Source organism: Halichoerus grypus, chromosome 4 (genome assembly GCF_964656455.1).
Source record: "Halichoerus grypus chromosome 4, mHalGry1.hap1.1, whole genome shotgun sequence".
In the NCBI taxonomy this organism is placed as follows: domain Eukaryota; kingdom Metazoa; phylum Chordata; class Mammalia; order Carnivora; family Phocidae; genus Halichoerus; species Halichoerus grypus.
In genome coordinates, this window is record NC_135715.1 from 20,136,962 (window position 1) to 20,146,124 (window position 9,163).

The 9,163-nt window shown below is 33.1% G+C and overlaps 1 non-coding gene across 1 annotated transcript; it reads left to right on the top strand.

Annotated features, from left to right (window-relative positions):
• The first annotated feature begins 520 nt into the window (after window positions 1–520).
• On the top strand, window positions 521–627 carry LOC118545329 (U6 spliceosomal RNA). The gene has a single exon (XR_004922052.1). It is a non-coding gene; the product is annotated as a U6 spliceosomal RNA (small nuclear RNA).
• The last annotated feature ends 8,536 nt before the right edge of the window (window positions 628–9,163 follow it).

The window sequence follows — 9,163 nt, forward strand, 5'->3', positions numbered from 1 at the left end:
CACGCTGAGTTTCCTCAGCACCTGATGCTCACTAGGTACTGCATGTCAGAGGCAGAGATCCTGTGACAGGTGAAGAGATCATGGCAAGGGAAATAGGAGCATACAAAAATATCAGAGGCCAAGGCCACTTCTTCATTGCCAGGAAAATTGAGAAAACAGTACCCAGGATTATTCTTCTCCCCTCCAAGATGCAGCATGTTCTAAGAATCTCTCTAAACAGCTGCTACATCATGTAGGAGGAAAGCACTTTCAAAGCACGAGAAGATTCAGATTTCTAATATAAGGAAGTGCTGAGGAGTCACTTCATTGTAAATTGACTGCAAAAAATAAATAACCATAGGGAAATCATTGCAGAACATGAGTGATTCTGGATATGTGTTAGCCAGAAGGACAGCTTTATAGAACAAGAATGAATCTACATGTATAAAGACATGAAGTAGATACATGATCTTTCATTGATGTTTACTTGGACCACACATGAATTCATATGATATTTTTGTTTATTTAAAAAACAATTACAGTGCTTGCTTCAGCAGTACATATACTAAAATTGGAATGTTAAAGAGAAGATTAGCATGGCCTCTGCACAAGGATGACGTGAAAATTCGTGAAGTGTTCCATTTTTATAGTATAATGCTAAGTGGAATAGGTCAGTCAGAGAAAGACCAATACCATATGATTTCACTCATGTGGAATTGAAGAAACATGATAAACAAGCAAAGGGCAGGAAAAGAGAGAGAAAGACAAACCGAAAAACAGATTCTTAACTATAGAGAGCAAATTGATGGTTACCAGAGGGGAGCTGGGTGGGGGGATGGGTGAAGTAGGTGATGGGGATTGAAGAGGATGCTTATCATAATGAGCACTGAGTAATGTACAGAATCATCAAATCACTATATTGTGCACCTGATACTAATATAACATTGTATGTTAACTATACTGAAATTAAAATTAAAAACTTAGGAAAATTATTATTTTTGGAAAAATTTTTGTGGCAAATGTTTTCTTTAGTTTTGATTAAAGACATATAGTAAAATAAAATATGCTTAGTAAGGGTAGTGGGATCTGATTACATGTTTGCAAACTGGGGCGATGAAAAGTTTTGGTAGGGACAGCAATAGGAAAACTTGTCCGCTAGTATATATTATCAGGTCTAGACTAACATAAGGTGGCACCAGGTATAAACATACCTTCAAACAAAGTGAAAAAATGAAGACAGGAATTGGCAGAATTGGGAAGAACGTAACACAAGCTAAAATGAAAAATATTCCACCAATACCATGTTCCTGAATTTATTTAAGACAGAAGATGCAGTTGTTTTGTTTTGGTTAGGGAAAACAAGAACTAACTTACCTGAGATCAGTGACAGTGGAATTGGAAATGTCCTTCAATAATCAGATTTGTTCATCTAGATTACTTACTGTATTTTTGCTGATTTATAACACGCATAATCTATAATGATTATATATATGCATTTATAACATGTATAATCTATATGTACACTATATATATATGCATTTATGCAAAATATATGCGTATGTAATTTTAAGTAAATACATTTTATAGGGCCATGGAATCAATTTTATTTTATTTTTATTTAATTAATTAATTTTAATTTTATTTTTAATAGGACATGATCAAATATGGTTTGAAGACCAAAGTTGCACAGATTATTTAGAAAATGTGCAAGGATAATGATGCTTTTAAAATTATTCAGTATCTACAAATGACTTTCAGTGTTCTTCACTTAAAAAGGGTAATTTGGAACATTATGCATAAACAATCTTCTCCCCTGACTCTTTCCTAAAGCTTTGGAGATACATTTCTTTCCTCTGGTGTGTGGGAAGATATATAGTATTGTCCAAATAAACTCTGGGATGGTTTCTTTTCAATTTAGTTATTTTATTTTGTTGCATTCTGGAATTTTTCTGCTTTACTTGGAAAAAAAAGCAATCAACATATTTTTAAGTGTTTCTATGTAATAGTTTTTTAAACATGATAACTACTCTCAACTTCCAGAATTCTGTCCGTTTAAATTTTGTAACATAAAACATGAAAATGTAATTTTTGATTAGTGTTTCTGAACAATTTTTGTTTTTCCTTATATAGTAGGAATGAATGCCTCCTGGTCAAAGTTAGGAAAATTTCTAATAATAGCCAACATTTATTTAGAGGTCATTATATTGCAGACATTTTGCTAGGTTTTTTGTAAATATTATCTCTAATTCTCAAACAATATTTATTTATTTATTTATTTATTTATTTATTTATTTTTTTTTTTAAGATTTTATTTATTTATTTGAGAGAGAGACAGAGCATAAGAGGCGGGAGTGGGAGAGGGAGAAGCAGACTCCCTGCTGAGCGGGTAGCCCGATGCGGGACTCGATCCCGGGACTCCAGGATCATGACCTGAGCCGAAGGCAGTCGCTTAACCAACTGAGCCACCCAGGCGCCCTTCAAACAATATTTAAAATGTTAATATTTGCTTTATTAACTAAATGAGTATTCAAATTCACATAATCAATTGACTTAATACCCACATCTTATGTCCCTGAAAGCCATATATACTTTCTTTTTTCCTCCAGCTTTATTGAGATATAATTGACATATACTATTATGTAAGTTTAAGGTGTCCAGTGTGTTGACTTGATACACTTATATAATGTGGAATGATGATCACCGTAGAGTGGGTTAACACCTCTATCATGTCACAATTATCGTTTCTTTTTTGTAATAAAAACATTTAAGATCTACTCTTTTAACACCTTTCAAGTATATGACACAGTATTGTTAATTATAAGCACCATGCTGTACATTAGATCCCCACCACTTACTCATATTATAACTGGAAGATTGTACTCTTTGATCAACACTCTCCCCATTCCCTTCACTCTCCACCCCCTGGCAACCACCATTCTACTCTCTGTTTCTATGAGTTTGGTTTTTGTTTTTTTGTTTTTTGTTTTTTTAATTATACATATAGGTGAGATGATACAGTGGTTGTTTGGCTTATTTAATTTAGTATAATGCCCTTAAAGTCTATCCATCTTGCTACAAATGGTAACTTTCCTTCTTTCTTCTGGCTAAATAATATCCATTGTAGATATATACCATATTTTCTTTGTCCATTCATCCATAGAGAGACCCTTAGGTTGTTTCCCTATCTTGACCGTTGTGATTAATACTGCAATGAATGCGAGAGCACAGGTATCTCTTCAAGATCCGGATTTCACTTCATTTGGATATATACCCAGAATTGCATTTGTTGGATCATATGATGGCCCTATTTTTCATTTTTTTGAGGGACTTCCATACTATTTTTCATACTGGCTGTACCAGTTCACATTCCCGTTAACAGTGCACAGGGGCTTTCTTTTGGCCGCACCCTTGCCAGCTCTTATCGCTTGTCTTTTTGACAATAGTCATCCTAACTGGTATGAGATGGTGTCGCATCATGGTTTTGATTCGCATTTCCCTGATGATTAGTGATGTTTAATACATTTTCATGAATCTGTTAGCTGTTTGGATGTTTTTCTTTAAAAGTGTCTATTTTGTTCCTCTGCCCATTTTTAAATCAATTTTTTTTACCATTGAATTGTATAAATTCCTTGTATATTCTGAATATATTGCTTTATCAGGTGTGCCATACACTTTCTATTGATCAATATTATCAGATGGCCAGTATTAAATTGTTATCTCTACCATCTCTTCCACTACACAAGTATTTTCTCTGTTCCTTTCATCTTTTCCTTTCACTCATTCTCACACTCTCCATCTTTTTTTTTCCAATAAATATTCATAAAATATCTATTTCCACACATTCTAATACAGTAGCCTCTGGCTATATATGTTTACTAAGCCCTTGAGGTGTGGCCAGTCTAAATCGTTAGGTGTCACAAAGGTAATATACACACTGCATTTCAATGAGTTAATATGAAAAATAGGATGTGAAATATAACAATAATGCCTTTTAAAATACTAAAATCCAAATGCTCCAAGTCAATGTTTTTCAGGTATGTAACCATTTTTTTGCTCCCTCTCACCTTCCCTTCCTCCGTTCTTTGCAATTTTTAAAAAAATAGAATTGTAAGGTAGGTGTAAGAAATAATACAGAGAGATACTATGTATCCTTTTACAGATTCCTATAATAGCGGCATCTTAATAAACTCTGGTACAATATCGCAATCAGGATATTGACTTTGATGCGGTGAAGATACTGTATCACCATATGATTTTGCCCTTTTATAGCCGCATCTACTTCCCTTCCCACCCTCTCCTGATTCATTCCTAACAACTACTGGTTTGTTCTGTATTTCTATAATTTGTTATTTCAAAAGAATAATATAAATGGCATTATACGATATGTAACCTTTTTGCAATTGTTTTTTTTTTTTTTTTTTTTTTTTTCATTCAGTATAATCCTCAGGAGATTCTGGGAGGTTGTTGCATGTACCAATAGCTCATTCCTTTTATTCTTAAATAGTGTTCCATGCTATGGATATATCATTTCATTTAGCCATTCACTCATTCAAGTACATCTGAATTATTTTCAAGTTTTGCTATTATTGTAAAACTCCTACACACATTCATGAGTGGGTTTTTGTGTGAACATATCCATTTCTCTCAGATAAATACCCAGGAGTACAATTGCTGTGCTATATGGTAAGTGCATGTTTAGTTTAATAAACAGACAAACAAACAAAACTTACCTGTTTTGGGGGAAGGATTGTACCATTTTACATTCCCAATGGCAAGAGAATGAGTTATCTAGTTTCCCCACATCCTCAACCAAAATTAGACTTGTCATGATTGTTTTTTTTTATTTTTACCATACAGATTGGTGTATAGTTCTATCTCATTGTGGTCCTAATTTTCATTTCCCAAATGGTTAATGATATATAACATCTTTTCCTGTGCTAATTTGCCATCTGTTTATCCTCTTCAGTAAAATATTTTCTTTTGCTCATATTCAAATTGAATTGATTTTTATTATTGTGTGTTGAGGATTCTTTATATATTCTAGATACAAGTCTGTTACTAGGTATGTGGTTTATAAATATTTTCTCCCACTCTGTAACTTGTCTTTTCATCCTCTTAACAGCATCTTTTGAAGACCAAAATGTTAAATTTTGATTTAGTCCAATTTGTCAAATTTTCCTTTAGTGGATAGTGTTTTTGGTGCCAGGACTGAGCTCTTTGCTTACTCCTAGATTTTCTCCTAGATTAATATTTAAAGCCTCAGTAATTTTACATTTTTTATTTAAGTCCATGATCCATTTTGAGTTAATTTTTGAATAAGGTGTGAGACTTAGCTTCAGGTCCAGATTGATCGATCAATTGATTTTTGGCTCTAGACAATTTGGTGCATATTGCTATTCTTGTTAGATTGGCCCTTTTTATCATTAAATAATGTTTCTCTTGGTCTCTGGTAATTTTATTTGTTCTGAAATCTACTTTATTGGGTATAATATAGCCACTTCTACTTTGCTTTAATTAATATTTTTATGATATATCTTTTTTCATGCTTTTGCTTTTAAGCTGCCTATATCAGTATATTTGAAGTGAATTTCTTGTAGACAGCATATGGTTGGGTTACGATTTCTAATCTGTTTTGCCAATTTCTGTCTTTTAATTGTTGTATGTAGATCATCTGCATTTAATGATCTGTAGGTGCTTTCATCTGCCATTTTATTTTTCTGTTTTCTGTTTGTTCATTTTATATATATATTTTTTCTGTTTTCATTTCCTTGCCTTATTGTGATCTACTCATACATTTTGAGGATTCCATTTTTTACCTATGTAGTGATTTTTGTGGTTGTTCTAGGTATTACATTATACACATAACTTATTTACTGGTGTTGTCATTTTAACAGTGTGAGTAAAGTATAGAAATGTTACCTGACTTTGCATCCCTTTGCTCATCTTCCAACTTTTAGAATATAATTATTTTAAATATTTCTTATACATATATTTAGAGCTGCATAACACAGTGTTACAATTTACTTCAAATGTCAAAATTTAGAACCTCAAGAAAAGAAAATTCTCTTGTACTTAACCATAGTTTTGCTTACCATGTTCTTTCTTCCATTTTCACATTCCAATGTACCTTTAAAAAAATTCATTTCATTTTTTTTAGAGAACTTCTTCCTTTGGTCATTCTTTCAGGGTAGACAGCAGATATATTGATTTCCCCTTCATTTCTGGAGTACATTTTTGCTGAGTATAAGATTCTGAGTGGGAATAGTACTTACTCTTCAGTCCTAAAAAGTTTTGATCCTATTCTTTTTGGCCTTTTTGATTTCAGATGAGAAATCTGTTGTCATTTAAATTTTGTTTTTCTTGTAGGATAGGTGTCATTTTTTTCTTGTTGCTTTCCAGATTGTTTTTTATTTGTCTTCAGATTTCAAGATTTTACTAAAATGTGTCTTGATGTTTAGCTTCTTGAATCTGTAGGTTTATATCATTTCCAAATTTGGGGAGTTTTAAAACATCATTTCTTCAAGTACTTTTAAAATTTGCCCTTTTTAACCTTTCTTCCTGAGACTCCAATAACATGAATGCTAGATCTTTTGTTATATTCTCAGAGGTTCCTAAGGCTTTATTCATTTATTTTCATTCTCTTCACACCCTGTTGCTCGGATTAGGTAAGTTCTCTTCCTTTATTTGCCCATTCATCAATCTTTCCTGTGTTCCCTCCAATATTCTATTTATTCCATTTATGAAGGTTTTTAAGATTTTTTATTAATACTATTTTGGTAATTGTATTTTTCAGTTTGAAATTTTCTATTTGGTAGTTCTTTACATCTAACATTTTTTTTTTTTTCTGATCCTTTCTAATTTTTATTATTTCATGTGTGCATACAATTGTTCACTGAAGCATTTTTATCATGACAGCTTTAATTCTAACATCTATGTCATCTCAGGTTTTGAATCTACTCATTGTCGTTTTTCACTGGGTTTGAGATCTCCCTTGTTCTTGGTATGACAAGTGGGGTACAGAGGCACCTCATTATTGTTGGGGGCGGGTAATAAGTCTGGGCTACTCTTGCACTTTGCTGTGACACTGAGGGAGATCAGGGCCTGTTAGCAGCCAGCAAAGATGATCATCCTGACTCTTGCTTGGCCTTCTTGACACCAATATGACAGAAGTGTTGGAGTACCTTGTTACAGCTTTGCAGGAGGGGATCCAGAAACTTCCCACTTGGCATTTGCTGACATAGGTTGAAGTAGGACCACGCATCTTTCTATGGCATTTGGCTGAAATGAACATTTCTTGCCTCTGAGTTTTCTGTCTTGTTAAGCTTCTTTTTTCCTGATCCTTTGGCTAGAGAGAGCAGGCTCTTGGTGAGGCTTTTTTTTTTTTTCCTTTTCTTTTTTCTTTGTCTGTATCCATTGATGTCTCTGGATTGCTGGCTCCTTCATATCCAAGTCTGAGATATATAGGGAAAAAGAAAATGAGAAGTTTACCACTGAGTTGTACTTTGGGCCCCAAGTTCTCTAGTGTTTTTTCTCTCTTTCGAAGTTTTCTTATATTTGTTTTATACACAATGTCCCAGTGTTGTAGTTGTACTTTGCAAAAATAATAGGGAAAAGCATGTCTACTTCACTTTTGTGAAAATAGAATTCTCAGTGTAGCAGATTTTTAAGGTTTTGAGTTAGGCATTGGACATAATATTCAGGATATTGTATTCCCTGTTAAATTATTTGGCTTTTATCATGAGTGAAATTAGAGATGTGCAGAAATATTCCCATGACACAATCTTGAGTAATGTGGCATATAGTGGAGCCACTTACTGAAATTAACTTGAAGGAGCATTAAGTATGTAGGAGAATCAAGTGTCTAATATTGGTTATGTATTATATATCTATGATTCACTTATAGGTCTGATGTTTAGAGAGAAGTTTATTTGGATTTAAAATATTCCATTTTGTCAGTATGTGGACTCCATTGAAAACATGGAAAAGGAAAGTTTAAAACATGGAAAATTCGGGGTGCCTGGGTGGCTCGGTCCATTAAGTGTCTGCCTTCGGCTTGGAACATGATACCAGGGTCTTGGAATAGGGTCCTGCATCAGGCTCCCTGCTGAGCAGGGAGTCTGCTTTTCCCTTTGCCCCCCCCCCCAAGTTTGTACACATTCTCTTTCTCACAAAAATAAACAAAAATAAAATATTTTAAAAAATACAAAATAAATAAAACATGAAAAATTCATTAGGGGCAGATTGTAGAGATAGGCAAAGAGTGGGCCCAGAAAATTGCCCTGGCAAAAGTCAAAGCATAGACATTAGGCAATATGGAAGATCCAATCGAAGACACAAATTAAAGTCAAAGAGATTATGAATGGGGAGTGGACATTGTTGAGTCTCAGAATCCAAAAGAAGAGAGTGACAAGTCCAGTTACAATGAATGAGGAAAAGAGGTTAATGATATGAATTTTGAAATATGGTCATTATGTTTGGGAACATGGAAATCACTCTCTTGGAAAGAAATGTTCTTGTATGATTGTCTTGAGTGGACGTGATGGGGGGTTACTCGGAGAGTAAAAGGCAAATGATGAAGTGCATGCATCATATGAAGATAACTCTCCAAATTATCATGTGAAAAGGAGAATCCAAAATGGCACAATTGCTAGAATGAGGAAAGGTAAGTTTTTAACGTGTTCTGGTTTATTTTAAAAATAGTTTAATGTGTTTGTTGATAGGATAAAGTTGAGAAGGAGAGGTTAAAATGCACAAAATAAAGTATTAATTGAAGGTGTTAAATATGCAACGAAGTAGGAGAAATCAATCTTGTACTTATAGCTTTTTATATATTTTAAACTTACAATATGGCTTTCTTGTATATCCTGACACTTGTTTAAGGAATTCTGATTTTGTAAAGGCAGATCAGAAAATATTAAATAATTTCTTTATTTAAATATTTAAACATAGTTACATTTTTATATGTTTGGAATAGATGCAAGTAAGCAGCAAAATATCTGACTGTAGATTTTTTTTTTTATTACTTGCTTGAGATTATTGCAGCATCTGGTTCATTGTTCATAAATAGTATCAATAGAAAAATAAATACAAGATGATACTTTGAACTATAATCATATTTAATGGTCCTTTAAATATTAGTTTATAAGTCTTTGTGTGCATAAAATTATACTGTCACAAACAATTT